At 53.2% G+C, this 19,059-nt stretch overlaps 1 long non-coding RNA gene across 1 annotated transcript; it reads right to left on the reverse strand.

The window, feature by feature from the left end:
- Positions 1-511: 511 nt before the first annotated feature.
- Positions 512-16,466, reverse strand: LOC115507324. The gene is made up of 3 exons (XR_003966611.1): positions 16,321-16,466; positions 10,570-10,573; positions 512-628 (listed from the first exon to the last, which is right to left on the reverse strand). It is a non-coding gene; the product is annotated as an uncharacterized LOC115507324 (long non-coding RNA).
- Positions 16,467-19,059: the final 2,593 nt, after the last annotated feature.

A 19,059-nucleotide genomic window follows, 5' to 3' on the forward strand; every position in this document is an offset into this window, starting at 1 on the left:
CCACTGAGATCCAGGCAAGACAGGGCCACTGAGATCCAGGAGGGGCAGGGCCACTGAGATCCAGGCAGGACAGGGCCACTGAGATCCAGGCAGGGCAGGGCCGCTGAGATCCAGGCAGGGCAGGGCCGCTGAGATCCAGGAGGGGCAGGGCCACTGAGATCCAGGCGGGCCGGGACCACTGAGATCCAGGCAGGGCAGGGCCTCTGAGATCCAGGCAGGGCAGGGCCCCCAAAATCCAGGAGGGGCAGGACCACTGAGATCCAGGAGGGGCAGGGCCACTGAGATCCAGGAGGGGCAGGGCCACTGAGTTCCAGGCAGGGCAGGGGTGCTGAGATCCAGGAAGGGGAGGGCCACTGAGATCCAGGAGGGGCAGGGCCGCTGAGATCCAGGCAGGGCAGGGCCACTGAGATCCAGGAGGGGCAGGACCACTGAGGTCCAGGAGGGGCAGGGCCATGGAGATCCAGGCAGGAAAGGACCACTGAGATCCAGGAGGGGCAGGGCCACGGAGATCCAGGCAGGGCAGGGCCGCTGAGATCCAGGCAGGGCAGGGCCAGTGAGATCCAGGAGGGACAGGACCCCTGATATCCAGGAGGGACAGGACCGCTGAGATCCAGGAGGGACAGGACCCCTGAGGTCCTGGCAGGGCAGGGCTGCTGAGCTCCAGGTAAGGCTGGACCCCTGAGATCCAGGCAGGGCAAGACCAGTTAGATCCAGGCAGGGCTGCTGAGATCCAGGCAGGGTCAGTGAGATCCAGGCAGGGCTGTGCTCCCTCCAGAGGCTCCGGGGGAGGGTCCTTCCTGCCTCTTCCAGCTTCTGGGGCTCCAGGCATCCTTGGGCTTGTGGCCACATCCCTCCCGTCTTTGCCTCCATAATTTATGGGGCTTCTCCTCTCTCTCCCTGTGTCTTTTCTGTCTCTCACAAGGACACCTATCATTGGATTTAGGGCCACCCTGATCCAGGATGAGCTCCCCTCAGATCCTTCACTTACATGTTCAAAGACCCTGTTTCCAAATTAAGATCTATTCACAAGGTCCAGGTCGATATTAATTTTTTGAAGATACCTTTCAACACAAACAAGCATGATTTCTAGGCTCCCTGGCCCCAGCAGGACCTAACTGTGACCAGGAGAATCTGGACCATGTGGTAACACTAACCATGTAGATAGATGAGCAAAGTGCACTTGATGTAAAGCCTTAATATACATCTACAGCATAGAGTTCATTAAGCCGGGATTTAAATTTTATTTCAGACAATTTACTGCCTGTTTTCAGGCACTTACAGGGAATATGCAATACTACACTGAATTTGTCTTTAAAAGCATAATAATTTAGGAAAGAGCTGTTCCCTACGGAGCAAACCCCTACGTTTCTGCTTTGATTTGCTGTTTCTGGCGCTGGGGTAGGGATGTCAAAACTGGGAGAGAACGTGGTTGGGTGAGGTCCCATTGTCCCAAGAATAGAGATTAACGTCCATCTGGAACTTGTGAATGGGACCTCATTTGGGCATAGCACAGCCCTGTCCCGCCTGGATCCCAGGGACCCCGCCCCGCGTGCGCCTCAGACTTCCGTTGTCCAGAACTGGGGGACAACAAACTTTTGTTGGTGTAAGAGCCCAGGTCTGGGGTCCTTCGTTGGGTCAGGTGTAGGAGAGTCCTACAGTGGGGACCACACAAAGGTGTGGGACCACCGGAGCTGAGACCCTGGGTGGAACCCACCTGCAATGCACAGAAATCCAGCAAGGACTCCTCAGCAGGTTGACGAGACGGTTCTGCCTAATCACCTCCCCCAGGGTCACCCCGAATGTGCTTTGCTCAAAGCAGGAAATCTGTATGCCCGCACCCTGGTTCTACTCTCCTGGACATACTCCACTCTCCACGGCTCAATGACTGTTTCACTTTCGATTCTGATGCACGGGGTCTGGGAACACGTCCCTGGTGCATGGCTCTGTCTCTCTACAAGAAAAATGTTCTCCTTCGCTGCTGGAAAAAAAGGAAAAAAAAAAAAAAACCCGGACTACTGTTCTTGCTTTAAATAAAAAAGTGCTTATTCACATCAATGTGGGGGAAAGCGGTTATTATCACACCTATATTTTGGGCTCAGGGTAAGCTGGGAATGTCTCTTTAGAATCACAATAAATCCAACCAAGAGGATGAATGTGTCAAAAATGAAATTGGGTACTCAGCTGCTTTTCATTATGGGTTTTCAAAAAATAAATGCTGTTTCCAGTTGTTATTTATGTGCTCTCGGAGTGTAATGGTTGTAATGATTAATACTGAATTTCTGAATTTATTCTAAAAAGGCACTTCATAAATATTGAACAGCACTATTATCTGCAGGTCCCTCCATTTATTTTATTAAAATGGAAATTCAGAAATCATCAATAAAGTGATATTGTGCATTTGGAGGTGGCCCTGGAGAGGGGACAGGAATGCCACCTCGTTAGCACCCCCCGCGGAAGGATGCGCGTGCCTTCAGTGTGTTTGGCCCAACGCCGTGTGGCTTCTGGGCTTTTGCGGGGATGCCTCTGGGCTGAACTCGTGTGTAGCATCGACCGGTTCGATCGGTACGTCTCTTCGAACAGGGACGTTCGGCACGAGTCCTGTTTGGGCTCTAATCTTCCACCGGGGAGGGAAAGGCGGTAGGTATTCCGTAACAGACACTCTCAATCAGAGCTGCTTTCTGGGTTATTATTTTGAGAACGTCTCCAGAAGGAGGTCAGGGGCCTCTATAAACAAAATCTCGCTAATCCCTTCAGCACTGGTGAGATGTAGGCCAGGGCGATTTTTTACCTCCGAGTGCCTGGCGGGAACATTCCAGAAGGCTGTGAGCCCGTGGACATTCCAGGATTAGACTGGGTGGTCTGTCGTGGCAGCTTGCCAGGTCTCCGGGGGCAGAGCACAGGCGCCACAGAGCAAAGCCAAAGCCCGCGGAGTCGGAAAGAGAAGTGAAGGGCACACATACGTCGGGGCTCTGGGAACGTTCGTGTTCAAGCACGTATTGGGCACTAACTAGATACCACGGTCTTGGTGTTCAACCCAGGAGTTCAGATCAACCCCCGGTCTTGTCGAGAAAAGAAACGGATACTGTAGATTTCAGGGCTCTTATATTCTTTCTTGATCCTTCAGCCCAAGATAGGTAAGAAGACGACTGGCGTCTACTCGAGCCTTAGCTCAACATTCCAGGCTTCTCCAAGATGGCGGCAGGACGTGATATGGAGTGTCCATACAGTGTCCTCTCCAATTGCTCTGCTCCAGCCACGCTGTTCTCCATAGTGCCTGCCAGACCAAAGACCTGTTACAGAAGTTTCTGGAGAGCAGGCAGGGCTGGGGTAGAGCCTTCGGGCTGGCATGGGTGGGGGGCTGTCACCACTGCAGGCAGGATGAGACCAAGCGGTGGAGAAGTTACCAGAATGTAGAGGGCTCAGTAGCAGGAACCCAGGTGGGGTGAGCCAAGAAGAGACATGGATGAATAAACACCCAGCACCCTGTCCTCCCTGCTCCCGCTTCCTGCCACGTCCCCATTGGCCAGTCCCCACCGGAAACTGGAAGACAAGAGCACCCATCCATGTGGTGACCAGGAGAAGCTCTCTGGGTACACAGCAGGGAGGAGAAAGTTGATGGGTAGACGCAGGGGGCAGGTGGAAGCATTGAGCACAATGTTCGTAAAGCCACCAAGAGTTTTTGCTGCAGAATGGGATGGTGAAGGCTGTGTCCTTCAAGATGGGAACTGTCTGCTGCCCTGCATGGACCGGGGGTGGGCAGATTGGTAGGTAGTGAGATAGCAGCCTCGGTGTATGCCCTTCATGGGGCTGGTGTAGGGGTCAAAGGCACACGTAACTCGAGTGAAGGGTTCTCCATAAACCAACGCCCCAGAAGTGCAGCCATCACCATCCTTGTGACCCTTGGTGGCACCCTGCATGCACACACACTGTGGATTCAGCCTTCAAGGGGTGATGATCCAGGGAGAGCCTGAGGGATTCGCAAGGGTTGGTCACAACACAGCCTTCAAAAGACCCGAAAGAAAGCTTTCACACACAAAACCTCTTCATATTCAACTTCTCTCTCTCTCTTTGTCTCTCTCTGCCTCTGAACATCTTCCTCTTAAAAATAAGGATGTGCTGGTAGGATGTGCAGAAATTGGCACCCATGTGCACTGTTGGTGGGAAAGGACAACAGTGTCCATGCTGTAAAAACAGGATGGCGATTCCTCAAACAAATGAGCACAGAATATGATCCAGAAATCCCAGTTTTGGGTAACTACCTAAAATAATTGAAAGCAGGTCCTTAGAGAGATATTTGCACCCTGTGTTTATAGCAGGATTATTAACAGTAGCTGAGAGGTGGAAACAACCCCAGTGTCCATTGATGGATGGATGGATGGATGGATGGATGGACAGATGGATGGATGGATGGGTAGGTGGGTAGATAGATGGATGGATGGATGGATGGATGGTTGGATGGTGGGTGGGTGAGTGGATGGATGGATGGATGGACAGAAGGATGGATGGATGGGTAGGTGGGTAGATGGATGGTTGGATGGGTGGAGGATGGATGGACAGATGGATGGATGGATGGGTAGGTGGGTGGATGGATGGATGGATGGATGGTTGGATGGTGGGTAGGTGAGTGGATGGATGGATGGATGGATGGACAGAAGGATGGATGGATGGGTAGGTGGGTAGATGGATGGTTGGATGGGTGGAGGGTGGATGGACAGATGGATGGATGGATGGGTAGGTGGGTGGATGGATGGATGGATGGATGGTTGGTGGGTGGGTGGATGGATGGATGGACAGGTGGATGGTTGGATGGGTGGGTGGGTGGCTGGCTGGCTGGCTGGATGGATGGATGGGTAGGGGGGTAGATGGATGGATGGATGGTTGGATGGTGGGTGGGTGGATGGATGGATGGATGGATGGACAGATGGATGGTTGGATGGGTGGGTGGCTGACTGGCTGGCTGGATGGATGGGTAGGTGGGTACATGGATGGATGGGTGGGTGGACAGATGGATGGATGCAAGGATGGATGGATGGATGGATGGATGGATGGATGGTTGGATGGGTGGGTGGAGGGATGGATGGGTGGATAGATGAATAGCATATGGTCCATCCACACAGTGGACTATTACACAGCCTTGAAAAGGAAGGATGCTCTGCATCTGGTATGACCTGGATGGACGTTGAGGACGTGGTGCTCAGTGACATAAACCAGATTCAAAAGGACAAATCTTGTGTGATTCCACTTATATGAGGTCAGCATAGGAGTCTCATCCATAGGACAGAGTAGATGGTGGTGCCAGGGGCTGGGAAATGGGACGGGGAGGTAGTGTTTAATGGGGACAGAGCTTCAGTTTGGGGACATGGAAAGTTCTGGAGATGGATGGCGGGCATGATTGCACAACAATATGAATGCTCTTGATGACGGTGAGCTACGTGTGCTCTAATTCCCCCATTATACCACTTTTGAACACCCCACAATGTAGGTAGGCTAATAACCAGTGATGGGACTCATGGGGAATCTGTGATTCTGACACGGAATAGTGTGGGAGGTTCATTTGTAGGTCAAGGGGGCACGTGGTCCATGCACATGGGTGCCATGTGTGGTGGTAAAGGTAATCGTTTGTGGTAAGTTGGACGTTCTTCTGCAGTCCCTTGGAGACAAAGACACATCAAGCGTGGGGACATAGTGGCAAAAATAGGGAGAATTGCAAATGGCGGGTGGTACGGTGGGTGTGGGGACAATCTAACGCACCTAAAAGGTTTCCATTTTGATTGTACAGAGAAACTCACAGAAGAGAAGTTTCTGTGCAAAAAGCACAGGTTGCCTTCTGGGATGACGTCTGGAAAGTCGGGCAGCGGGGTGGGGGATGTGTGGGAGGCCATGGGCGAATTTCACAAATAAACCAATGAGTCACTTACAACGAGGGGGTCGGGCATTGATGGGAAATTGGAAACACCGTGCACAGCACCGCCCCACCGCAAAGAAGTTTTTCCGGGCACGACAGGAGTTAAGATAGGTAATCGCACTTTTCATGTTTAAGGGCCAACGTGGCTTTCTCTTTTCAGAATATCCTGGGGGACGTTTGGACAATGAGGCATGGTCACGGACTTGAGGGTTTTATTGAGTCAGAAAATCAATAACTACGGGCTATGGGCTGCAGACAGGATAGTTATTAGAATACTGTTGAGATTATCCGCCAAGATTCTCCAGGATGCAGGAAATGAGATTATGATGGGGGGCAGCGCCTGGGTAGGAGGGTCTTGTCAGCCGCTGTGTGCACGTTAATTAAGGCTGCGTGTCGGCTCAGTGAGTGCTGAGTGTTGTGCCTGAATGTCTTCCTTGAGGACTCTACACACAGTGCAGGACCTCAACCTTGCCCCTTGTAGAGTTTGTTTGTTTTTTTAACGGAAGGGAAAGAATGTTTAGTCACATGCATAACTTCTTCCAACATCTCCTTAATATCGCTGATGTGGAGCTCACGTAAAAGGGGCAATTTTCGCGTCTAAAATCCAGTGTTGTTCAGCACATCCACCATGTTGGGCCACCATCATCTCTCTCTCGTGGGGGGACAGTTTCATCCCGCCACATGGAGACCCTGTCCTCGTTGGTGGTTGTGCCACGTCCCCTCTGTGGCTCACGCCAGCCGTGGATCTAGTTTCCTTCTGTGTGGCTTTGCCTGTTGTGGACATTTTCTACACGTGGGACCAAGCACGACGTGGCCTTGGGTGTCTGTTTGTCTCCCTGACCCTCGTTCCCTCAAGGTCCATCCACGTGGCCACAGGTGTGAAAGCCTTGCTCCTTTTCGTGGCCAAGTCATATTCTGCTGCTTGGAGACACTATGTCGTGCTCATGTGCGCGGCCACTGATGGGCATTTGGGCTGCTTTGACCTTTGAACTGTTGTGAGTCATGCTTGTGCGCACCTGGCTGGGGCCCCGGTTTCCAATCTTTGGGGTGTCTACGCGGGCACGGCATTGCTGGGTCGTACAGGCATTCCGGAGAGCAAAAAAACGCCATCTCTGTTCCACGCGCAAAGTGGCCACGAGACAATGTGGTTCCGCGTCTCCATTGATTCCCTGACTTTCCCGAGGTGTCTGGGCACCGCGTGGGGGTGCCCGTGACCGGGAGCAGGGCAAAGCCACCGTGGGATGCACTCTGCCAACCGCAAAGGAGGAAAGGAGACGTTGCGTTGCGTCGGGAGCGGCTGCTGGTCACCCTCGTGGGGACGCGGGGTGCGGACCGGGCCCCCCACGAGCTCCCCAGAGCCCCCTTTGCCGACGGAGAGGGGAAATATTCAGAGGCAGCCGGTGGGATGCAGCGGGTCAGAATTCCTTCGACACCATAAAACTCGCCAGTGTTTTCTTTCGTGCCTTGTTACGTCTTCCTTCGCGCCCGGGGTGAGTGGCCTCCTGGGCTCCCGGCGTGTTTCTTAATTGCCTACATAACAGTGTTTCCTGTGCAGACGGTTTCCTCATGGACACCCTGGGGGCAGACACTTTGCTCTGAGCCAGGAAGGCCGGCCGCTGCCAGGTCCGTGGCTGGAACGCCTCACCTGGGTGACGAGCTCCTCCTTCCGAGATGTAGGATGTCACCCACGTGGTGTCATGTGTGGGCTGGATGTGCTCCCTGAGCTGCTGGGGGGCTCTTGGAGCGAGCTGGAAGCCGCTACAGGAACCCAAAGACAGTGGATGAGACGAACGGGACGGCGGGGAGGCGGGGACAGAAAAGCCAGGCTGTTGTCACCATTGCTGGTGGCTTTGTGTTTGCTCTTGAAATAATCTCACGTGTCCAGGTGCCTTGGAAGATGGGCCAAAGGACCCCTGTGTCCCTCCAAGAGGGTGGGTCCCAGAGACGCTCGGGGATATCCCTGCCGTAAGCCGGCCTGTTGTTCTGGTGATGAAAACATTAGGAGCAGGTGCCTTTTCAGGCCATTGCGTTTGACACGTTGACATGTGTGCCACGAAGCCTGGTGTCACCAGCCACAAGTGTGGGGCACAGGAGACACGGGATTCAGATGCCCGTCCTGCAGCCCACCGTGTGTGTCCAACAGCCTCCTCCCAAGTCCGCATCTGTCTTCATGCGCTGTGGGCTTTCCCTTTGGGTTTGAGCCACACTTCCAGACACGGAGTGGCCCTCGTGTCCCCTGTGCACGCGGACTCTGCCTTTTCCTCCAAGAGGCCGTGAGAGGGGGCGTCCCACGGGGAATGCATCGGGCAGGCAGGCACGGTGGCTGAACGGGAGCCACCCACCCCGAGAAGCCACGTCCTTGTCCTAAGTCCCCTGGCCTGGGAACGGGGGCATGTTTGCAAACAGGGTCTTTGCACATGTGATCGGGTGACGGATCTGGGGATGAGCTCATCCTGGGTGAGGGTGGCCCTACACGCGATGACAGGTGTCCTTACGAGACACAGAAGCGGGGACACACAGGCTCGGAGGAGAAGCCACCCCGTCCCAGCATCCCGTGTTGGCTCGGATGGCATCCCCCTCCTCGAGCCTCGTGCTGTGTCAGCGTCAGACTCCCAAGAATCATGTCAATGAGCCCTAGCACCAACTGACACTTAAAAGGCCATTTTAATTAACTGCTTTGTCTTTGCTGAACGCGACAAGGGGAGCACGGGGGGGACGTGGAGAGGAGACATTGTGTTCAAGTGTGTTGTGTCCCTGAGCCACCAATTAAATCCTCCAGACTCGTCGCGGGGGGCGGAAAATGACTTTCAAACAGGAAAACTGGGAAGGCGGTCCCTTTTATTGTTGACGGTGTATCGCAATTGGAAGCAAGTTCAAACAAATCATGCTGTCATGCTCTCTCTGAGTAACTTTTAGTGGGGGTGTGTGTGTGTGTGTGTGTGCGTGCATCACGGCTTCTTGTGATGAACACAATACCAGTCGAGAGTAAACTGAGAGTGGTGTTCCTGAGCCCCAAACAAAGAAAACCTTTTACAAACCCCCTGTGCCTAATTTCGTTTTAGAAAATTAGATACTCAGAGTTTTGCATACGATAACTGTGTTACCAGGATACAATTTGGTCTGGGTTGCTGGCTTTAGTGCATACGGTTCCTTAATAAAAAGTGTCAGTTAAAATGAAAATACAGCTTGGGTAATTAAATTTAATTGGATCTTGTCACTTTAAATCCTCTTTGTTTTTGAGGGTTTCTACAGAATTGCAGCTTCTGGTTTTGCTAATTTCTTTATTGCAAGCTGCTGGCGAGCCTGACCCTCCTCTAATGAACTGAGACCCTGTTTTCGCGGGGGGCTCCGAACCGTGAAGGTGATGGCCCGTAAAAGGAAGGGGCGGGCGTGGGGCCCGGAGGGAGGGCTGTCTCCCGCTAGAGGCTGGACTTATCTGAGAAGGGTGCTTCCAGTGCACTCGCAGCCGGAGCGCGTGAAGGGGCTGCTGTTGCAGGTGAGACCCTGGTTCTCCAAGATGCGCCACAGGGCGTAACATCCACGCACATGCACTGCGTACATTGTAGCCACCTCGCGGGACAGACGCTTGCCCAGAGCTGCATACACCCGGCAGTGTATGAGTTTGCCCCGTCTGCTATAACAAGTCTCTGGGAGCTGGGTGGCTGGAAACAACATACATTTACTATGTCTCAGGGCCCGAGGCCAGAATGAACCACAGTTAGTATGGAGGTTGCGGGAAATGTGGGCAAACTGGTGGGTGCCGCGAACGAGGGGCTGCAAACTGAAGTCTTCACCCAGGAGCCACGTGAGCCCCGGATGCTTGTTTGCACACTGGCTGCACGCCCAGCAGGCCCCGCATGCCGGCTTGCACGACTCATCCTTTCTGACCAAGAGGGGCCCCATCTCCTTGCGGTAGCTCCCCAGGTCCAGTGTCCAAAATTAAGAAAGCTTTGCCTGTGGAGAAAAAATGGAGGCATGCACTGTGGCCCTGGAACTGTAAAAGTTAAAAGACTTTACCAGACCCCTCAGGGCCGATTCTCCTTAAAGGCAGCCAGTCTAGCCTTGTGTGCCTTCTCAGTGTGAAATGGCCCATCAGGTCACGGTGGAGGCCTTCTTTCTCCCCCGGAGACAGCACGTATTTTATAGATGACCCAGCTGAGGACTCAATGGAGATGTGACCTGGGGGCTTGGTGCTCTGCTGAACTTATCTTAATGGCGTGCGACCCACAGTGTCCAAGCTCCGTTTCCACATCCAGAATTTCCCTTAGTGGGGGACACCATGGGGCACCTCTCCCTCCCAGAGGGACGTACCTGGTGCACAAGTACCTGAAGTGGTGGCTGAGGGGCTGGGGATGTCTTGCTCACCTCCTCTATCTGTGCTGCACGTTGGATGTCTCACTTCCCCACAGTCCTCTCGCCCGGAGCCTTTGCAACCCGACTTCCACACGGTGAAGACCATCCTCTGAAAGCCATACAGGACTCGCCCTGATTCCAGAAACTGCGGTTCTCGGTGTCGCACACTCTCCCATCTGCCTCCGTCTGTGGAGCCGAGGGCCGTACACGATGCACGAGGGTGAGCCTCACCGCAAAGCTGGGTCACGGCAGAAGGACGTCAGGCTTCAGGCTGGAGGTCCCGGGTCGCCTGCCCGTCTCCCTCTTCCTACCAAGCTCACAGCCAGGTGCTGAGGTGTTTCTGACAGCCCGACGCAGCGTGGCTCACGCGAACCCCTCTAATTTATAGAGGGTTTCAGCTTTAATCTTGCCTGTTCTGCTCCTGTACCCTAAATTATCAATCACTTTAATGACAAGTGAGGAAAGTAGCAAGCAGATCTCAGATGACAGTCTTATCGCCTATTTTAATGCAATTTCCTAAATCAAACAAGCTTTATGACTAAAGCTCATAAAACAAAGTAAGAAGTTAAAAGAGATACAGTCAGGACAACAAGTGTTATACAGATAGACTCATCTAAGCTTTGAGTTCACACATACGACGTTCCTTTCCTACGAAAACAGGCAGCAGGCTTTGCAATCTGTGTCCGCATCAGCCGGGGGGAATGTTGACACTCGTTGGTGACGCCCTGAAAAAACACCCATGCATTTAAATTTCAGGACTTGAAAAAAAAAATCAACTTCAGGACTGAGTTTCCAGGTCCTGGGACCCTGGTAATTTTCTGTTTTGTTTTTTTTTTTAATTTTTTAAAGTTTATTTATTATTTAGAGAGACAGAGACAGAGCATGAGCACGGGAGGGGCAGAGAGAGAGGGAGACACAGAATCCGAAGCAGGTTCCAGGCTCTGAGCTGTCAGCACAGAGCCCGACGCGGGGCTCAAACCCATGAACCATGAGATCATGACTTGAGCCGAAGTCAGATGCTTAACCGACTGAGCCATCCAGATGCCCCATTTTTTTATTATTATTATTTTTATTTTTTTTTGTAATTTTCTGGGTTTGACTGACGTTGACTCTGCTGGATTAACATGACTTATTCAAAGATGATATGATGCAGACCTGTGGTTGCTCCCAAAAGGTAATTGAAGGCTGAGATCTGGGCACCTGTGAATGGAATTATTTGGAAATTGGGTCCTTGTGGATGCGATTCAGTTATAATAAGCTCGTGATGGTAGGTCCTTGAGGCAAGAGGCTTGGTGCCCTGAGAGGGCACAAGGAAAGACTGAGGAAAGGTGTCCACGTAAGCACCCATGCACTGAACTCAGACTCTGGGATGCACACCCCGGCGGCCCCCTCTTGCAGATCATGCCGTGGCAAAGCCACAGACTCTTGGGAACACGAACCCGCAACCCGCGTCTGGCCCAGCCCACACCCAGAAACCAGACCCAAATTTAACATTTTGTGGCAGCGTGAAATATTTTGGATGGTCGGATTCACCTGAACTCTCAGGGACACAGAGGCGCCCTTGTTTTGAATGTTTAGACTGCAAGGTGACATATTTATGGAGAGAGAAGACAGGGCCACATGGAAGGAAGAAGTTTGGATGTGGACAGAGACACACAAAAATCTCTCCCTGGAAGAAAACGTCGTTGGCGATCGGGGAGTGTGGGGTGCCGTAACTGCCAGCCCCTCGCTGTTGGTTTGGACCGGGTTCGCTCTTGTTGCCTGAATGCTCAGAGAGCCAGGGCTGAGGGAACGTCACTCCCTTCCCCCCAAGGACAGACACCGGGATTTCTCGTTGGCGTTGTTGTGTTAGCTAGTTCTGTGATCCTTGAGTACACAGGGTGCAGGAGCCCAGCCCCCAGTGTTTTGGGGCCACACACACAGCCCCACATGTGCTGTCTCCCCCTCTGGGTGTTGACAACCTCCCCCCACAAGGTTCTGCCTATGTGGCGACCCCTAGTGGCTGACAGGTGCTCCCACGTTCAGCCTTCTGGTCAACCCCTCTATGCGCTTGCTCAGGCTTTCCTCTGCCACAGCCACAGCCACACCCACACACTTGTGGCTCCCAGGAGCTCCAGTGTCCAGACCGCAGTGACGCCTGGGGGCTCCTGAGGGCAGGTTGTCCTGTTGGGGGCACGCAGAAACATGAGGACGGCAAGACAGTGGCAAGGGACTACGGGAACAGCTGGCTGGCCTTATCTGCACCCCACACTGTCGTCCACTGATGATCCCCACTGACGATCCACTCATGATCCACATGAGCATCCGCTGGAGGCCTGAGCCAGGGGCTCAATGGGAAGGGCGCCTGATCCGTCAGCATTCTTCCAGAACATTCTGTGGTCACGAGATGCCACTGGACACCCGTCCCGGCCTGCAGACCGTGCTGTGTCCGAGTGATTGGTATTCAGTCCGTGTTTGGAATTTTAATGCACCCGCCCCGGTATCTTCGGATGTCTGGTTGACACTTCCTTCCACTTGCCTGCAACAACGTTCGAGGAATTGATAACGTTCTGGAAGGAGCCGAGGAAGACGGTAAGCGTGCTGCCATCTTATTTTCCTAGTGCAGGTTCGCACGAGGCTGCCGTGACACCACGTGGCAGGAGGAAGGCTGCTGCGGGAGACAAAAGGAGTGAACACCTGCCTGGTCACCTTGAGCAATGTGCCCAGGAACACGTTTTCCGTACATTTTAGTTCCTAGTAATTACCAGGGTGGGAGACGCTTCTAGGATGGATCATCCAGGATTGGGGGGGGAGCGGAAGGGGGGCATCTGTACGGATCTTGGTCTCAGTCCTTGGGATAGAGGGTCCGGACTCTCGCCATTTCCCCAGACAGGACCAGGATGTGTGGGGTCTAACAGCAGCTGTGACTTAATGAGCCAGAGAGAGGCAGAGGGACCGAGAGCTTGAGAAATCCTGAGTGGACAGGGAAGGGTAGATGGAGACGGGTCGAAGGGGGTAGCGAGTCCAGGAGAGAGAGGGACAGAGGGACAGAGGGAGAGGGAGGGAGACAGAGCCCCTCATACCGATTCCCCAGGTCATTGCGGCCCCCCACGACATGCATTTTTTCCCCCCTGGAGACACATCCCAACAGTGCCCGCTAGGATCTTGCCCTCAGCAGACTCTGGGGTCCCAGCCTGACCCGGGTGGTCACCCACGCGGGATGTGGTATGTGCTGATGTGCATGAATTTTATCCGTCCTCCCCGTGAAGGACGCCTCTTTGCAAATTGTGCTCGAGGAAGACATTATCTTGTGAGTCTTCGGTGCATTTCTGCCTCCCAAGGGAAATATGCGTGTTGACTTAGCAGTGAGCCCATCCTGGATTCTTTTCACACGGGGCATTTCTATCCTGTTTCATCGCTGGGGGTGGCGGGGCCGGCGGGGGCTGCAGTCGGGGGACAAGAGACCCATCTGTCCTCGGGACGGATGAACTACAGTCCTGGCTCATAATGGAGGGTGTGGCCGTTCAACACGATGGGCTGGAGAATACGTACTGTATTTTAATGGATGGTGCTGGTTACCGCCCTCATGCAGCAACTTACAAAATGCAAAACCCACGTGTAGTGAATCTAAGTGGTAGAAAATGACCAAGAACAGAAATACGGCCGCGATCGCTTTGGGATTAGCCTGCGTGTAACTAGAGCGGACTGTTCTCTCTGCGCTTCTTAGGCGTCTTTACGAGATAAATAGACCCATCCTGGGATGGAGGCAGGACAGGAACGCGGGTGAATTTGGGAGGCTCGCGGACAACCGGTGAGGGTATCCACGCTGTGCCAGGTTCACGTTCAAGCAGGTGCAGGAGCGAAATGGTTGCATTCGATACTGAAATGTCTGAGCTCAGTGTAGCTGACGTAGTGTCCTGTGTCCTGTTAATTACTGATTTGCTTAGAAGACTCCCCCAGCCCCTCCTCGACTTGTCTGCAAAGAGCAGAAGTTCTGCCAGACTCACCATGTGGTTTCTGCAGGGGCCAAGGATGCATCTCGCGTGATAAGGCTGTGACCGGGCTCCCTGAGCTGACGGCGGGTCTCAGACGTGATAGAGACCAACTCGAGGGGCCACGGACCTGGCGGGGCTGGGGAGCTCCAGGCGGGGCTCTGGTCAGGTGGAGAACAGGTGCACGTCACGTACTGGAGGTCGTCAAATGCCAAGATGCACGCACACAGTGGCTCACGGAAGGAGCCCTTAGGGTCTTCGTCAGACACGTTTCTGAATTCTCAGTCGCGGTTTTCCCTTCCTGAGCGTTTGGCCGATCGAGGTGGACCCAACATCACCGCGTCCCTCTGGAACGTGCCATCCAGGCTGGCCACCATGGGAGTCAAAATCATGGCATCCAAAAGGGTATTGTTGACCCATCCCTCCTCGTATGTGGCTAAACGGGCCTTCCCAATCAATGAACAATCTTGACATGGGTATCAATCAAACATACCTGTGTTTCCACATAGATTTCAATATCTGACTAATTTTGGAAGCGTTTTTGTAGAAATATAGAGTTGTACCAGTCAACACCTTGCTTTCCTTTGTACACATCTTTCATTGTTTTCTTTGTTGTGACTGGAGCGAACGTCAGCTGTATTGTTTTGTGACACATAAAAAACATCTTCTGGGGCCCCTGGGTGGCTAGTCTGTTGAGCGTCCGACTTCGGCTCAGGTCATGATCTCACAGTTTACGAGTTTGAGCCCCACGTCGGGCTCTGTGCTGACAGCTCAGAGCCCGGAACCTGCTTCGGATTCTGTGTCTCCCTCTCTCTCTGCCCCTCCCCTGCTCACGCTCTCTCTCTCTGTCTCTCAATAATAAATAAACGTTTAAAAAAATTAAAAAAATTTCTTTCGGCCAGGAAAATCCAGGAAAATGAAAAAAAGCCCCCTCTTTACCAGGACCTCCTCACGACTCTTCCCCTTTCAAGGACTCCCTGATTTCAGATTTTAATTGTGTATTTTATACACAACAGATCATAAAAACGAGTTCTGAGACTTGGGAACATTCAAATACCATCTTCGGGGGACACAGAGGGGAGAAAAGGGGCAAAGAAATTCATGAGAACAGAGTCCCTGTGTAAGGTTGATGTTTGTCCCTTCATGGACACACACGCGTTTGATTGTGTAGCATGGGCCGGCCCTGGAGGGGCTCTGGGGAAGTCGACGCTCAGAGAGGGTGGGTCACATGAGGTAGTGAGGAGGTCCTGGTGAAGACGGGACATTTTTGCCAGCCTGGATGGTATGTGTTCCAGGGAGAGAGGTTTTAGGGACAACAATAAATATGTTTGCAAAGGACTGAGTTTCCATCCAGAGCGGAAGGTGTTAAAGATTGTGCTTGAGGGAGAGGCCTGCGTATTCAGGTCTGGACCTCCTAATGAGATTCTGCTGCTGGGCTAGTCGGTCACCCCCACAAGGGTCTCATTCTCCCTTTCTGAAAAATGGGAGCAATGCGGGGCGCCTGGGTGGCGCAGTCGGTTAAGCGTCCGACTTCAGCCAGGTCGCGATCTCGCGGTCCGTGAGTTCGAGCCCCGCGTCGGGCTCTGGGCTGATGGCTCAGAGCCTGGAGCCTGTTTCCGATTCTGTGTCTCCCTCTCTCTCTCCTTCCCCCGTTCATGCTCTGCCTCTCTCTGTCCCAAAAATAAATAAACGTTGAAAAAAAAATTTAAAAAAATGGGAGCAATGCATCTGGGGCTGCTGCGAGGTGGGAATAAAACCAGGTATGTGGAAAGACTGACATCAGCATGAGGCACGGAGTGAAGGGTCAAAAAGCCTGGCCATGCACTCTATTGCTGGGCACTTTTTGAGTTTCTGAGAGTGGCCGTGGACAAGTGACCACACATTGGGCAGCTTAGAACAACAAATTGATTCCATCCTGCCCCAGCTCTGGTGACCAGAAGTCTGAGATCCAGGAGGGGCAGGGCTGCTGAGATCCAGGCAGGACCACTGAGATGCAGGCAGGGCAGGACCGGTGAGATCCAGGCGGGGCCGGGCCAGTGAGATCAGGGAGGGTCAGGACCCCTGAGATTCAGGCAGGGCAGGGCCGCTGACATCCAGGGGGGGCAGGACCACTGAGACCCAGGCAAGGCGGCTGAGATCCACGAGGGACAGGACCGGTGAGATCCAGGCGGGGCCGGGCCACTGAGATCCAGGAGGGGCAGGGCCGCTGAGATCCAGGAGGAGCAGGACCACTGAGATCCAGGCAGGGGAGGTTCGTGCTCGCTCCAGAGGCCTCAGGGGAGGGTCCTTCCTGCCTCTTCCAGCTTCTGGGGCTCCAGGTGTCCCTGGGCTTGTGGCCGGGTCCCTCCCATCTCTGCCTCTGTGGCAGAGAAACGTGGTTTCTGCTCTGTCTCTGCCTCTGTGTTTCCCCTTCTGTCTCACAAGGACACCTGTCATTGGATTCAGGGCCACCCTCATCCAGGATGGGCTCATTTTAACCCAACAGCATCTGGAAGATCGTATTTCCTAATAAGGTGACATCATAAGGTTCTGCATGGATGTTAATTTGGGGGACACTCTTTGGGGTCGGAAGGCAGCCCGTGCTGGCTCCCGTGGGCACAGAGGTGCCATTTGCCCAAGGAGAAGATGGAGAAAGGAAGGAAGCATCTTCCCTGGCAGGGATGGATGGCAGCTCACTGGGTCCGCCTGCCTGGTTGCAGTTCCCCGAAATGAAGGAGTCTGATTCCAAACCCCAACGGGACTCCCAGCCCTGGGATTCTATGCGGTCCCCATCGCTTTTCCGCTTCGCATGCACTCAAGAGTCTATGGTAGAGGAGACACAGTCCTCCACAAATTAAGAGACTTACCACAAAAGGTCAGAAGCTAAGCTTATGAAAGGGTTGTTGTGAAGTCAACAGCGAAGAGACAAACAACCCAGTTAACGAGGGGGCGGAGGGCTGGAAAACATTGGTTGGAAGGAGACATACACATGGCCAACAAGCGGGGAGAAAGCACACAGTGTCACTCATCACCAGGGAAATGGAACTCAGCAGAACAGTGAGAATCGCTTCGTAGCCAGCTGGGGGGGGGGGGGGGCGTAATTATGGTGACAAAAAGGGCACTTGTGTGACCAGTACTAATAAACATGGACGTAACAGGTGCTGGAGGAGATGTGCAGACAGTGGAGGCCTTGTGCGTCGCTGGTGGGAAGGCAGGACCGTTTAGATGCCGTGGAAAACAGTGTGGTTTGTCCTGACAAAGTCAGGCACGGAGTGACCACAGGACTCAGCAAGTTCACTCCGTGGTGTCCACCCAGAGTCTTCCACAAGAGGAGCTCAACCAGATACGTGAACACACATGTTCACAGCAGCTCAAGCATGGAAACAACCCCCATGTCCATCGACGGACATTGATGGACAGATGGATGCATGGATGGATGGATGGATGGATGGACAGACTGGGGTCCAGCTATGTCTAGGAATACTACTCAGCCATGAAAAGGAACAGAGTTCTGTGTGGCAAGAACCCCAATCTCCATCAACAGATGGATGGATGGATGGATGGATGGATGGACGGACGGATGGACAGAGTGGCATCGGGGAATATTACTCGGCCATGAGAAGGAACAGAGTTCTGTGTGGAAACAACCCCAATCTCCATCAACAGATGGATGAATGGATGGATGGACAGATGGATGGATGCATGAATGGATGGATAGATGGATGGACAGAGTGGGGTCCAGCTATGTCTAGGAATACTACTCAGCCATGAAAAGGAACAGAGTCCTGTGTGGAAACAACCCCAATCTCCATCAACAGATGGATGGATGGATGGATGGACGGATGGACAGAGTGGCATCCACCTATGTTGGGGAATATTACTCGGCCATGAGAAGGAACAGAGTTCTGTGTGGAAACAACCCCAATCTCCATCAACAGATGGATGAATGGATGGATGGACAGATGGTTGGATGGATGGATGGATGGATGGGTGGACAGAGTAGGGTCCAGCTATGTTGGGGAATATTACTCGGCCATGAGAAGGAACAGAGTTCTGTGTGGAAACAACCCCAATCTCCATCAACGGATGGATGAATGGATGGATGGACAGATGGTTGGATGGATGGATGGATGGATGGGTGGACAGAGTAGGGTCCAGCTATGTTGGGGAATATTACTCGGCCATGAGAAGGAACAGAGTTCTGTGTGGAAACAACCCCAATCTCCATCAACGGATGGATGGATGGATGGATGGATGGATGGACGGACAGACTGGGGTCCAGCTATGTCTGGGAATACTACTTGGGCATGAAAAGGAACAGAGTTCTGTGTGGAAACAACCCCAATCTCCACGAACAGATGGATGAATGGACGGATGGACAGATGGATGGATGGATGGATGGACAGAGTAGGGTCCAGCTACGTTGGGGAATACTACTCGGCCATGAGAAGGAACAGAGCTCTGACCTGTGCTACCGTGTGGATGGACCTCAGACACAGGACGCTCAGGGAGAGCAGCAGACACAAAAGGCCACGTCACGTGTGGCCTTGTTTGTAGAAAATAAGCACACATGCAAATCCACAGAGATAGAAAGTGGCCGAGTGGTCGCCAAGGACTGGGGAAGGGGAACAGGCAGGTGACATCTCATGGGGACGGGGTCTCCTTTGGGGGGATTTCCTACTCGGGAATGGGATGGCAGGGCTGGTTGGGCAAGATGGTGATGAGCCACGTGTCACTAACGGTAAGCCTTACGTTCTCTGCGTTTTACCATGATAAGCAAGGAGTTCTGAAAAGTTGATCAGAACGGGAATATCGAACCGAACAGAAGGAAAGATGCGCGGGAGCGGATCT

This window comes from Lynx canadensis, chromosome X (assembly GCF_007474595.2).
Source record: "Lynx canadensis isolate LIC74 chromosome X, mLynCan4.pri.v2, whole genome shotgun sequence".
NCBI classification, from domain to species: Eukaryota; Metazoa; Chordata; class Mammalia; order Carnivora; family Felidae; genus Lynx; species Lynx canadensis.